This window comes from Rattus rattus, chromosome 2, assembly GCF_011064425.1.
Source record: "Rattus rattus isolate New Zealand chromosome 2, Rrattus_CSIRO_v1, whole genome shotgun sequence".
Taxonomy (NCBI): domain Eukaryota; kingdom Metazoa; phylum Chordata; class Mammalia; order Rodentia; family Muridae; genus Rattus; species Rattus rattus.
The window spans coordinates 129,934,738-129,949,509 of record NC_046155.1 but is presented as its reverse complement, the minus strand read 5'-3'; the positions used below and the strand labels follow the sequence as shown (position 1 = coordinate 129,949,509).

Here is a 14,772-nt window from a genome sequence, read left to right as displayed (position 1 = left end):
TCAGTTGGTGTTTCAGATAAGAACAATTGGTTTTACCCAATTTCCTTTGCACGTTTTTCTTTTTCTTTCTTTTCTTTTTGTCTATTCTTCCTTGTGACTCATAGGATACTTTTACAAGCACCTTAGGGAAAGTTAACAATGTAATTCTGCTATGACCAGGATTGCTTTGTTGAAGATAACTGTCAAGGATTGGAAACAAATCTCTAGACTCTCTCAAACTCAGCTTTTAGAGTCTATTTCTAGTGATGGAAATCCGGAGCCAACTGTATGTCCAAGAGCAGTAGATTGATTGTGCACATTTAACCAGGTTGTATTGAAACATTATATGGATGTTAACATGACATGAAGCTTATGATTATATCAAGAAACATTTTCTTTAAATTATTATGCCTATTAACACGTATTAACTGTACAGATTAATGTGTTTCGGAATGATATTTCCACATGTGTATATATCATTCACTCATCATGGCTCAACTTTATTCCTTTTCAGTTCCTCTTTTCCAGATTCTAATTAACTTAAAGGAGTAGAGACTAAAGAAAAAATCCAATGTGGTCTTAAGGAAAGTTAAGACACAAAGTTGTATTTGAGCACTGCTTCTATGTACATAGACCATGAGTTTGTGAGTTACTTGAATTTTTTGAGGTTCCTTTTAATCCTCTACTATTGAATGAATAGTGAACTCCAAGCATTACACTGTATCTGATGCTCCCGGTTGCACACTAAGGGCTGAACAGAAGAAGAATTCCATTGGCAATGGAGAGAAGCTGGAAGGGCTTGCACTAAGGAAGAATACACAGCTCTCACTAGTAAGAAGTCCAGGATGAGAGTTGGGGATTTAGCTCAGTGGTAGAGCGCTTGCCTAGCAAGCACAAGGCCCTGGGTTCGGTCCCCAGCTCTGAAAAAAAAAAAAGAAAAAAGAAAAAAAAAAAAAAGTCCAGGATGAAAAACTTAGAAATTATCCCTGTTCTACCTAAAAAGCAGACATGAGAATGCTCAAAGCATCAGCACTATAGCAGAACTCACCATAGGAGTTTCTGCTGCCAGAAACATATCTATGTTATCTGACCTAGACAGACTGATCTTGTTGTGAGAGAGTGAGGAGAACTAGCAGATGAAACGACCAAAGTATCCTACTCATCCCCAGAGAACTGTGACTTCAGGAAATGACTGGAAACCAAAGGTATGCAAATACTGCTTTACTTACACATGTTTCAAAGGTAAATGTTGGAAATGGATGAGATACCTGATAGCCCACTTAATTAGATTGGGAACTGATTGAGGCAGAATTTAAGAGCTGTTTACAATGGGATCTTTTTGACATTGTGTAGTGGAAGAGGATTGAGCTACAGGACATGGGTTGAGAAGGAAACAGTGGGTAGGGTAGGAATAGAAACATTTAGTTTGTTCATGGTTCATAAGGGTGTCTTGTCTACTCACTTCTTGCTTCCTAGGGTGAGTGAGTAGCTAGGGAGAGATGATGTATGCCAGGCTTTTAAAGCTGTAGGTGCTCACGGACTCAAGGGTTCTTTTAGACTTCTGATTCAGTATTTCTGGACTGGGCCCTGTATTTCTAAGAGGTTCTTTGATGCTGTTCTTGTTCCTTGAACCACACGTTGATTTCAGACTATGGGTTAAAAACTAGCATTATAATTAGATTCTGAATCAGTAAATGTGGTGGTTTGAATGTGCTTGGCCCAGGGAGTGGCACTATTGGGAGGTGTGGCCTTGTTGGAGTAGCTGTGGCCTTGTTGGAGGAAGGTTATCACTGAGGGGGTGGGTTCTAAGGCCCTCCTCTTCGCTGACTCAGTATCCAGACTGAGCACATTTCTCCATCTCTAGTTGCCTCTGACGTCTGTGGGAATTTTTCCTCTCTGGGTTGCACAATCCCATTGTGAAGTGCACCACTTTCTGTTTGTGCCTCGCTATGGCAATAATTGCCTATCCATGTTTTGGTTTGTCCAGAGAAACAAATTTAGACTGCACATGGACATTGACTCCTGTTTGCAGGCCACTTCATCCATTTGGCCTGGGAATGCAACACTCTATGAAGCTGTCTCATCTGAGCCTTTCTTTGCTAGAGCATTTTGTTTGTTTTGCTTTGTTTTCTATAGTGAATTTCTTGGAGGAGGAAATACAACTGATCTTTTGTTTATTTATCTTTTAAAAAGTTGGCCTTTTAAAAAGATGAGGACTTCTACAGAAAAGTGGCCCAGATGCTTGGACATGGTGGCACACCCGTCTACCGCTAGTGCTCTGGAGGAGTACCACAGCAGTTCCTGGCACTTAGTAGGTACTGAATCAAGGAACCCTGTCTCTAAACAAACAAATAAGCAAAGGAAAAGGTCAGTGTCCTGTGTCTACATATAAACTTTTCATATTTATATTTATTTTATGTATATGAGTATTTTGCCTGCATGTACGTATATGCACCACTAAGTGCCCTGGAACGGGAGATATAGATGACTATGAACTACCATGTGGGTTCTAGCCGAGCTAGGTGCCCCAAAATAGAGAGCACTAAGTGCTCTTAACCACTGAACTGTTTAGCCATTTAAATATAAACTCTTAAGGATGCTTAAGGAAGGTGAGTTAGAAATAACGAGGGGGGAGGGGATGGGGGTTTGTAGAGGGAAAACTGGGAAGGGGGATAACATTTGAAATATAAATAAATAAAATAACCAGTAAAAATGAAAAATAAAAAGAAATGGTGAAGCCAATTGGAATACACTGACTTAAGCCCATGGAAAGGGGGCTGAGGTTGTATTGGGCTTCCTTGCCTTCTCTGGGAAATCCTTGGCGTGTTATCTCACCTGAGAGCTGTTCTCTTTCCCACTGTTAATGGGGTCAGCTTGCTAGAATCTATACTTGGCAGGAACAAGATAGCTTTGGTTTTATGCCCAAAGTACAACAGATGCCTAAAATAGTTCCTGGCACTTAGTAGGTATTTGTTTTGTATTTGTTGAATAAATAGCTCCCTTGTAGAATGACTGAAATGCCCAAGTCTTTCTCTGATGCCTTTGCACCGTTTCTCTGTATGTTTCTTGGAAGGTATGGTTTCATTAGGATGTTCCCATTGTTCTTTAGTGTTAATAGTTAATGGGACCTGCCAGGAAAACAACCGAACCATTAACAACAACAGAAACCTAGTCCCACGTTTCAACAGCTCAAGTCTGTGGATTGTTATATGTGAAGTGCTTACCAGCTTGAATTGAAGCAGATGCAACCATTTGAAGCTTCAGCCAAGTTTAGTCTTTCTTCAAATTGTTTGCAAACCAAGATAGCTTATGAATATACTATATCCCTTGAAGGGAAGAATTCTAAAGATTATCTCTACTTTCTTCCTATAAATAGCAGATAATGCCAATAACCCAAATTTACTGTGATTATTTGTGTGTGTGTGTGTGTGTGTGTGTGTGTGTGTGTGTGTGTGTGTGTGTGCATCACAGTGAAGTTATTGAGGTCAAAGGACAACTTTTCAGAAATTGGTTTTACTCCTTCCACCATGTGAGTGTCCTGGGGATTGAACTCAGGTCGTCAGGCTTGCCGCCAGATGTGTTTACCACCCGAGTTGCCTTGCTCATCCTATATTAGGTTTTGACAGAGTTTATGTGTTGTGTGCCATGCTAATGAAGTTAGTAGGAAGTAATGTACTGACTGCCAAGGACATAGGCCAGGATATGCATAGTTTGGCTTTGTTAACTAGAAAAGAAAAACATACTACTGGATTTGTAGTTTTTATTACATTCAAGAAACGAATTCTCATAAATAAAATTGCTTAGGCCAGCTTCTAATCAGAAAGTTGAAATTATCTATGGCAATGTAACCACTAAAACCTTGTATACTATGAAAGCATTTCAATAATTAATGCATGCTTCATCTACAGTAATTGACAGTGAGGTCATAAATGTAATGGGCCATCTGTATTTGATTTGTACATGAGAATCCTTAAAGAGACAGGCAGGTAACTCTTGCACTTTTAGGCAAGCAAAATCTCTTCTAACTTCTTCAACTAGCAGAGCCATTTATAGATATTTTTGGAAGGCCTATCCATATTTTTATACAGTCTCCACTCTTCTCACTGCTTGTCATTCTTATGCCATAATCACCTTTAGGGATCTTACATATATAAATATATGTATACATAAAATAAGCTAAAAATATAAAAATATAAACTAAAAATATATACTTAGTATATAGCAAACAGTGTATGTATATGCATATATACATAAACAGTGTAATATACATACATATACACATATATGTAATATACATATACATGTAAGTATATGTTTATATACATGTGTACATGTATTATACATATTGTTCATGTATATATGTGTAATACTGTTTACTGTATACTGAGTGTATATATGTTCTCATTTTATATTTTAATTTATTTTTATATATTCATATATATTATATATACATATATCAAACTCCAAAAGCATATATAAGTGTATATATACATGTATATATGTATGTATATTTGTGTATATGTATGTATATGTATATTTGTATATACTTGTATATATACATGTATATATGTTGTGGTAGCTATTCCTGGATGTCAGATTGACTACATCTAAAATGAACTACAATCCAGATATGGAGGACACCCTTGTGATCCAGATCTTGAGGCTGGAAGACACAGGCTTCTGATCCAGATCTTGACATGGAGATATTGAAGTATAATGGCCATGAAAAGCTTAGGCCCAGGCAAGGCAGTGCAAGCTTTTAATACCAGAAGCCTGAGGCAAGCAGAATTCAAGATTCAAGGTCGTCCTGGAACAAAGAAAGTTCCAGATTCAGGCATGGTGGTACATACTTGTAATCTGAGCCGCACCTTCTGCTGGAGGCCTACATAAGGACATTGGAAGAAGGAGGTTTCATTCTTCACCTGCTTGCACTTACTTCCCGGCACATCTGTTGGAACCTACTGCCTCAGGATTCCAGCTTATTCAGAAGCCCAGCTGAAACAACTTGCCTCACGGACTGAGCAACTACTAGACTCTTGAACTTCCCATTCGCAGCTGCCCGTTGTTGGGTTAGTTGGACTACAGACTGTAAGTCATCACAATAAATTTCCTTAATAGATAGAGACATTCCATAAGTTTTGTGATTCTATCTTCTAACTAATACATATGTATACATATATATACACATACAAATACATATATACATATATACACACAGACACATATACACATATAAACATACACATATACACATACACATATACACTCGTATATACATACATGAGAATATGTACATATATATGTATATACATATACACACTGTTTTTAGTCTCCCTATATGATGATTTCTGACATCCTAAACACTTAAATGATACCTTGAAAGCTACCTATCTCATGTCAGTATGTTAGAAGTTCCTTCCAGTGCAATGAATTTATTCATTTCACTCAGTCCCACCACTTTAAACATTTAATATAACATAAACATGTAACACATTCTTGCTCCTTTGTGAATCAATCTACCTTGTTTACATTTGTTTATAAGACTATTGCATTCCGGTCTTAATGAGGTTGTTGTAATTGCACCCATTTGGTAGGAAATACAACATTCATATTCCTGGATATAACATGGGAAATACTAAAGGATGTACAAGACTTTCTGGGCAATAAAGCCTAAAGGGCATTGCATAATTGTCTAGAACATAGTCCTCACTGCAGACCCATAAACTCATCCAAACACAACCTTCATCCAGATTGCACTGACCATTTATCATTGGCTTGGATACCAAAAAACCAACAAAGCCTCTCACTGCCTGGTTCTTGTGTTGAATAAGTTAGATGTGTATATGTACATGGCATATGTATATGGTATATGCATATGCATATGCTATATGGTATCTGTATATGCATAAGGTATCGTATACATAGCACAAACCTTACAAATACAAATCTGTTCTGGTTACATAGGGATCCCACAACCTCCTCCTCTACCTCTATTGCCTCTATTTTCCATATTAGCAAAATACAGTTATCCGGTCATCAAGGTAAGGACCTAAAGTTAACCATGCTGATTCTTTTCCTCTTTCCAGCCACTGACAAGTTCTGCAGTGCTAACTGCTTACCCCTGCCCACCTCTGCTTTCCAGTCTCCATCCCTATGGTCATAACCTTTTCCCTAGTAATTTGAGAGAGGAAGGCTGGTACATTGAGACAGCACCTACCATCATTGCTTTATTAGATGTATTCTCCATACTGTTGTCAGAATGATGTCTTAATCATTAAAATGCTGCTAAGGCGATAGCATTAACTTCTTTGTAAACATTCTTCCTGTGGCATTTCCATAATTGCTTTGTAGGCAAAACTTCTAATATGGTATACATAAGGAAGACTTTTGTTAGCATGGGCTGAACCTGACTTTTCAATGACAAATTCTTGCCATGTACCTGACTCTTTAAGTTACAAGAACATCTGAATAGCATCCTATGACACACATGCCCAGTAGCCAGCATTTTCTACTTTACATATTGTTAAGCATGTCTGTATTACCAGACCCATGTGCTTGAGTACAAAACTACTGTTTGTCAAGAAGGCATGTTGCATGCTAAAAGTCAGTTTACACACTATATTTTGATTCTAAATCCAGTTATGTTTATAACTGAGAAGAACATATAAATATATAAGCTATATAAATATTTTAAGTGTTGGGTGATGGGCCTTTTGTAAACAAGTCAGTTCAGTGTCTATGAAAGATGGATAAGAGATTTTTGGATGGTGAGGTACGTATTTTAATAGGCTTGGTATAAAGAATAGAACTTGGCTTTGGAGCTGAGTGAATGACATTTGAGGACCAGACTTTGGTTGGGGACTGGTCCTGATTTCCCAGGCCTGAGGTGATGTGAAGGTGGGGATTTCCAATAATGTCCCTGAAACATTGCGTGCCTAAGGAGAGCTGGAACCCATGGCTGGAAGATACAGTGACAGAAAACAGACAGAGGGTAACAGAGGGACAAGAATGTTAGATATGCTAAAAAATTGCTAAGAAATAGTTGAAGGCTTCTTGATGGAACAAGACCAGAGAAAGTGCCTCAGAATGTTACATTACAGGAGAACACATGAAGAGGAAGATGATGATGAAGATGGTGGGAATAGCATCCAACACACAGCATTTATAAGAGTAATGGTAAGCACTGAATCACATGGCAGAAGAGTTTCAACAAAGGACACTAGAACACCAGCTAAGGGCTGTGTCACTGCCTGATCTAGATTGCTCCTACACATACATGTCACCTCTTTAGCTCTCTTCACTGTGACTGGATGGGAAACTTAATTTTCAAAGACGTTTGGTGTAATAGTATTTAGCAAAAGAAAATCACTTAAAAGCCCAACCTGTAGAAATGGAATTATTGTGGAAGGATGCCCAGAGTTTTCGAGGTCACTAGATTAAGATTCAGGATTGAGGTTCTACTTTCTTGTCCTTCTCCTGGTTTGTTCCCCTTTCATTTCTTATGCTCTGCATATGCATTAGCTGTTTATAATATCAATAATGCTTGCGACTAGAAGAAAATAATTAAAGGTGCCCAACATATAAAATGAAAATCTTTGAAGAGATAGGAAACCTTGATTTGACCATTACACATTTTTCATTTGATGAATTATAACACTATACCCTAAAAATAAGTACAAATAATTTGGCAACTAAAAATAGTACTTAAAAAATAATGTTGTTAGCTCATAGTTATGAGTTCTTACTTTGTGTCAGGTACATCAATGTATTATCTTATTTAAGACTGTTGGCTATTTTATGAAGATAAAATTTTTGAAACCTAACTTATCAATGAAGAAATGGAGAGTTGAAAAAAAATCACCTAATTAGTGAGTGGGAAAGCTGATGTTATGTTTCAGATCCACTTTGATTAAATTCAGTGTCACGTTTTGGGTTCTTATCTCTGTCTCTACTCGGCATTCACTGAACTCAATTCCTCTAATTCTTGAAAGCTAAGTGGGTTGTACATGAATTTCCTGAATTAGATATTTGAAGGAAAGTTGCAGAAAGAATTTTAACAATTTGAAATGTGAGTTTTCAGCTGCGGAGATGATGACATGGAAATTAAGATCACGGGATTGGTTGTTGCCAAGGCTCACACCTTGGAAATGAATAGCCACGATGCACTGGGCCATATGGGATAGCCACAAAGAAAAAAGTAGAATCATAGTAGAATCATGATTGCTGACTGCAAGAAACTCGCCTTTTGAGACTCAAGATAGGACTACTTCCTCATAAGTGGAGCTTATGCAAATCCAGGTGACTGAATTCTCATCTCTGAGACCATTCAAACCCGAATCATCATAATTGCCAGGGGAAGAGTGAATCTGATGGTGAGGTAGGTCCTAGATGTTAAAGAAGACCTGATAGACCAAGGACAGAGAAAAGGAATCTCACCTCAAGGCCTTGGGAATGTCAATAAATTTTGTGACTCTGTAAGAAGAGCTTTTACATGGTTTTACCATAATGTGGTCCTGTAAGGACCATCTGCTTCTCTTAACTATAGTTGCCCTTCCTACAGTTGTAGGAAGAGGCAGCTAGAAACCAGATGAGCTGCTGCCTCTTATGAGAGGTATCCTGTCTATTCCAGTGCTTTAGCATGTAACACATGGGACATACCCTTCTGTGCCTTCTAACACTTTGAAGTCTCCCCATGCCTCAAATCAAACAGTTGACTCTCAATGGAGTTTTCAGGAGATACTACAACTCCTTTAATGTGACTTAGGCACCAAAGGCTATGACACTGAGGTGGTACCCACAGAAGAGAGAGAACTGAACGAGAAACTAATAGGCGTTCTCAATGTAGTAACATTAAAACACCACAGAGATCTTTGAGTTCCAAAATACTAATTTTTGAATTACTATACCCATCAGGTGAATCAGAAGAAAAGCTATAACTCATACTGGCAAATGATTTAGATATCTGACAGAAGACGTAGATGGAAGGACAATGTACCACAGCCACCAAAACCCAGGAGGGTAAGGTAAGTGATTGGGAGCACAGATTCTGGAAGTCTAACATGCCCACATGGGCTCAGAGGAGAAGGAGAAACAGCAGAAGCAATCACCAAAACGTAAGTGAAAGTTGAGATCTCTGAACTGTGGGGATGGTAGTTTTCTGGTAAGAAGAGTTGAGTCTGAGACAGGATTAAGGCTACAAATCTAACAAAACCAAATAAAAACACACAACCAGACGTGCTCAGGAAGCTCCTGAACATTCAGCACAGATGACACTGAATTTGCTGCAGGGTCTCCTCTTTCAATTGCTACACCATCTTCCCTAACTACCGTCATTCATATTCAACGATACTGATGTGGGGGTGCTAAGGACTAGACTTCATGTCACAGTATTTCAAACCCCGTTGCCACAAGGCTAACTGTGGCATCTGAGAACACTGCGCCTCAGCCCTGCACTTCGCTCTCCATAGTCTTGCTTGCTCATTCCTTACCAGCACCAATCCCAAGAACACCACTCGGTGAAACTTCTGCAGGCAAATTCCCATTTCAGGATGCCAAGGAATCCTGGCTTATGGTTCTAAGTACAAAGTTTCTGAAATCCCCAAACCAAACCAAAGCCCAAAACTGCCCCCTAAATCCCCATCCCCTAAACCAGTGCTGTTTTCTGATGGAGACATGGAATTAGTGAATAGGGAAGGGATGTTAGATAGGTTTTATACTTGGGTATAACTTTGTAATCTGAAAGGCATTAAAACTGCATGCAATGAAAGCTAATGGTAGTAAAATAACAAAACACATGAGAAGAGTTTTGACTACAAAGAAACGTAAATGTTAAAATTTTTACTCAGTTCAAAGGAAAATGGTTTGGAGTAGGTGAGACATAATAGTGTATGCTACTTGTACCATCATTCTGACAGAAACGCCACAAGACATCTTCATGAGATCTAAATAAATAAAGATCAACAGGAGTGGAAACTATGAACTACAATGAGAATTCAGAGTTCTAGAGCAAGGGTAGATTACTGGACACAAGAATGCTTTGTTGAAATTAAAGGCTATGTGATATATAGGGGAAGAAAGTGCTGTGAAAGTAACGTCATTTGTTAGTTATTGTTTTGATAAGGAGAGTGGACATTAACTTTAACAGTTAATGGTCAGAGAACAATCCAAAATGATTGTTCTATAAAATTGCCAGACAGAATAAAAGACCAGCAAAATGAACGACCAACCAATCAAAACAACAATAACAACAAAAAAAAAAAAAGAAAAGAAAAGAAAAAAGAAGTAGGACTGAGAATACAAGTTGGAGAAATGAAATAGTCATATGTAATGTAAATGAATATAATTCTCTAAGAACTGTCAGATTGGGTTGAAAGCAGAATTTAGCTATATGCTCTAGATTCATAGCTGTGACAAGATGAAATACGAAGAAATGTTGGACAAAGGTTTCCTCCATGATTGTGCCTGCTAACAAAAGCGAAGCAAGAAACATTCAAGTTCAAAAGGATCTGAACACAGATCTAATCCCTTCAAAATGTCCACAAAAGGTAGTGTTACGATTTAAGGAATAACTCACTGAGGATGCTTGGTAGTCACAAAACAGTGAATAATATGGCAACCTGATATGAAAAGTTTCATGTCAAGAACGAGAATATCATATTGTTGGGACCATTTTATCAAACATTTTATGAACTGGATAGACCAAGCAAAGCTTAGTGAATATGGGCATACTGAAGTTGAGCACAATGGTCCATTGTCTGGACTGCGCACAAGACAAAAATACATGCAAACATGTGTGTATGCATCACCACACCTTGTGCTCGTGAAGTACTTGTAGAAGTTAATAGTTATTTTGACATACCTAAAAACCTAAATAATAATTTGAGTAGCATTGTCACAGGCTGCTTCTCTGATCATAGTCCAGGAGAGCTAGAAATGGATATAAAAATCTGATGAATATTTCATAAAGTTAACAAGTATGGTTTTAAACAATCCTTGGATCCAATAAGAAAGTTATAAATTAGTGTCTGGGGAACTAGCTTGGAGGTTAAAAGCACTGGCTGCAGACGACTTGGGTTTGATGTCCAGCACCCTCATAGCAGCCAACAGCCCTCTGTAACTCCAGTTCCAGGAAATCTGATGATTTGGGCTCTACAGGGCCTGGGAAAATGTACACACCCCACATGGACACAAACATATACACACAACTGATTTAAGAATAAAATAACACTTTAAATGTCCAAAGCAAATTAAAAGGTAACTAAATAAAGCAGGAATGTGGAGGATGAAATTAATGAAGACAAAAGTTAAATCTAGAAAGCAAACACGAAAAGAAGCAAAATTAAAATTGTATTCCCTAAAAGTGTTAATGAGCTATATATAATCATGTTGAGCTTGATTAAGGAGAAAGAGAAAGAAACTGAAATAAATACGACTTTAATATGGAAAATGTAATACCAAGTAAAGAGAAAATAAAATTTATGGTGATATTATGTACAACTGTTCTAGACATAATTATAAATATAAAGAGGCAATGGATGAATTTTGAGTAGAAACAGAAATTCTTAAAATTATTTTAAAAAACAGAGGGAAAGCACGAACAGATCCACTATTGCAGAACAATTGGAAGTTAAAAGGTCTGTCAACAAAAAAGCATCAGATCAAGATACTTTACAGATGATGCTGTAGTCTTTTAAGAATTCAGTTTCAGTGTTATGTAAACTCTGTTTCACCAGAAAATGAAAGGTTATAATGGACCTGTTAATGTAGCTTCCAAGTGCAAAACTTGGTGACTAATTTTAGAAAGGAGCTATAAGCAGAAGACAGCCATACATCCCATAAGAATGTCAGACCAGGAGGATGACCATGGTCCCATAAGATTCAAAGGGAGCTGAAAATTCCCCATGATTTAGTGACATCACAGCTGTCCTCACGCTATAAGGCAAAGCATGACTTCCGTGTTGGCTGAGAGGCTGTAAATGAATCTGTGCTGCCAGTTATGTGAAGTGTAACAGTGCAGTTGTGAACCCGGAACAATGTTTGGATATGGACACTAAACAACTACGCTACTAGTTTATGTTTCTACTAGATTATATATCTTGTTGTTACCAAAGGAAGCTACTGTAAAGCCATCATTGCCTAATAATTCATTAGTCTTCATTCAGTCTTTAATTGAAATTTTTTTTCTGGAGCTGAGGACTGAACCCAGGGCCTTGTGCTTGCTAGGCAAGCGCTCTACCACTGAACCAAATCCCCAACCCCTGAAATGTTTTTATACGGTATATTTGGCTGCATTTTTCCATTCCCCTAATTTTTTCTAAATCCTCCCATCCTCCCTTACCGTCCAGTTTTGCTCTTTTCTCTTTCTCTTAAAACAAGACAAGAACAAAACAACAAAATTCAAGAAACACATGCTGCCCCCAAGAAAAACACAAAAGTGAAATTAAAAATAAGCAAAAGATCTCCCGTGCTCATGGATTGGCAGGATTACTATAGTAAAAATGGCCATTTTACCAAAAGGGATCTACAGATTCAATGCAATCACCATCAAAATTCCAACCCAATTCTTCAAAGAGTTAGACAGAACAATTTGCAAATGCATCTGGAATAACAAATACCCAGGATAGCTAAAACTATCCTCAAGAATAAAAGGACTTCCAGGGGAATCATCATCCCTGAACTCAAGCGGTATTATAGAGCAATAGTGATTAAAAAAAAAAAAAACAAAAAAACAAAAAACAACTGTATGGTATTGGTACAGAGACAGACAGATAGACCAATGGAACAGAATTGAAGACCCAGAAATGAACCCACACACCTATGGTCACTTGATTTTTGACAAAGGAGCCAAATCCATCCAATGGAAAAAAGATAGCATTTTCAGCAAATGGTGCTGATTCAACTGGAGGTCAGCATGTAGAAGAATGCAGATCAATCCATGCTTATCACCCTGTACAAAGCTTAAGTCCAAGTGGATTAAGGACCTCCACATCTAACCAGATACACTCAAACTAATAGAAAAAGTGGGGAAGCATCTCGAACACATGGGCACTGGAGAAAATTTCCTGAACAAAACACCAATGGCTTATGCTCTAAGATCAAGAATCGGCAAATGGGATCTCATAAAGCTACAAAGCTTCTGTAAGGCAAAGGACACTGGCCTTAGGACAAAATGGCAACCAACAGATTGGGAAAAGATCTTTACCAATCCTACAACTGATAGAGGGCTCATATCCAAAATATACAAAGAACTCAAGAAGTTAGACCGCAGGGAGACAAATAACCCTATTAAAAATGGGGTTCAGAGCTAAACACAGAATTCACAGCTGAGGAATGCCGAATGGCTGAGAAACACCTAAAGAAATGTTCAACATCTTTAGTCATCAGGGAAATGCAAATCAAAACAACCCTGAGATTCCACCTCACACCAGTCAGAATGGCTAAAATCAAAGACTCTGGCAACAGCAGATGCTGGCAAGGATGTGGAGAAAGAGGAACACTCCTCCATTGTTGGTGGGATTGCAGACTGGTACAACCATTCTAGAAATCAGCCAGAAAATTGGACATTGCTTTACGTGAGGACCCAGCTATACCTCTCTTGGTCATATTCCCAAAAGACGCTCCAACATACAACAAAGACACATGCTCCACTATGTTCATAGCAGCCTTATTTATAATAGCCAGAAGCTGGAAAGAACTCAGATGCCCTTCAACAGAGGAATGGATACAGAAAATGTGGTACATCTACACAATGGAATACTACTCAGCTATCAAAAACAATGACTTTATGAAATTCATAGGCAAATGGATGGAACTGGAAAATATCATCGTGAGTGAGGTAACCCAATCTCAGAAAAACACACATGGTATACACTCATTGATAAGTGGATATTAGACCAAATGCTCAAATTACCCTAGATGCCCAGAACACACGAAACTCAAGAAGGATGACGAAAATTCGGATGCTTCACTCTTTCTTTAAAAGGAGAACATGAATACCCTTAGGAGGGGATAGGGAGGGAAAGTTCAGAACAGAGACTGAAGGAATGCCCATTCAGAGCCTGCCCCACATGTGGCCCATACATAAACAGCCACCAAACTAGATAAGATGGATGAAGAAAACAGGTGCAGGCTGACAGGAACCAGATGTTTATCTCTCCTGAAAGACACAGCCAGAATATGGCAAATACATAGGCGAATGCCAGCAACAAACCACTGAACTGAGAACAGGACCCCGCCGAAGGAATCAGAGAAATGACTGAAAGAGTTGAAGGGGCTTGAGACCCCATATGAACAACAATGCCAACCAACCAGGGCTTCCAGAGACTAAGCTACTACCCATGGACTGAACCTGGGCTCCAAATCCATAGGTAGCAATGAATAGCCTAGTAAGGGCACCAGGGGAAGGGGAAGCCCTTGGTCCTGCCAAGACTGAACCCCCAGTGATTGTGATTGTTGGGGGGATGGTGGTAATGGGGGGAAGATGGGGAGGGGAACACCCATATAGAAGGGGAGGGGAAGGGTTAGGGGGATGTTGACCTGGAAACTGGGAAAGGGAATAACAATTGAAATGTAAATAAGAAATACCCAATTTAATAAAGATGAAGAAAAGAATAAGCAAAAGAGAGATAAGACCAAAAAATGCCCAAACAAATAAAAATGAGACAACAACTGCCTCCACAAACTATAACAACAACAAGATAACACAGGGTTCATTTTGTGTAGGACAACTACTCTTAGACTAGGTGCCTCTCCTAAGGTGTAGTTAATATACCTAGTAAGACCCTATTGGAGAAA

At 38.4% G+C, this 14,772-nt stretch overlaps 1 long non-coding RNA gene across 1 annotated transcript; it reads left to right on the top strand.

The window, feature by feature from the left end:
- The first annotated feature begins 947 nt into the window (after nucleotides 1-947).
- LOC116891975 lies at nucleotides 948-9,730 on the top strand. Its single transcript, XR_004386886.1, has 3 exons — nucleotides 948-1,184; nucleotides 2,173-2,346; nucleotides 8,893-9,730. It is a non-coding gene; the product is annotated as an uncharacterized LOC116891975 (long non-coding RNA).
- The last annotated feature ends 5,042 nt before the right edge of the window (nucleotides 9,731-14,772 follow it).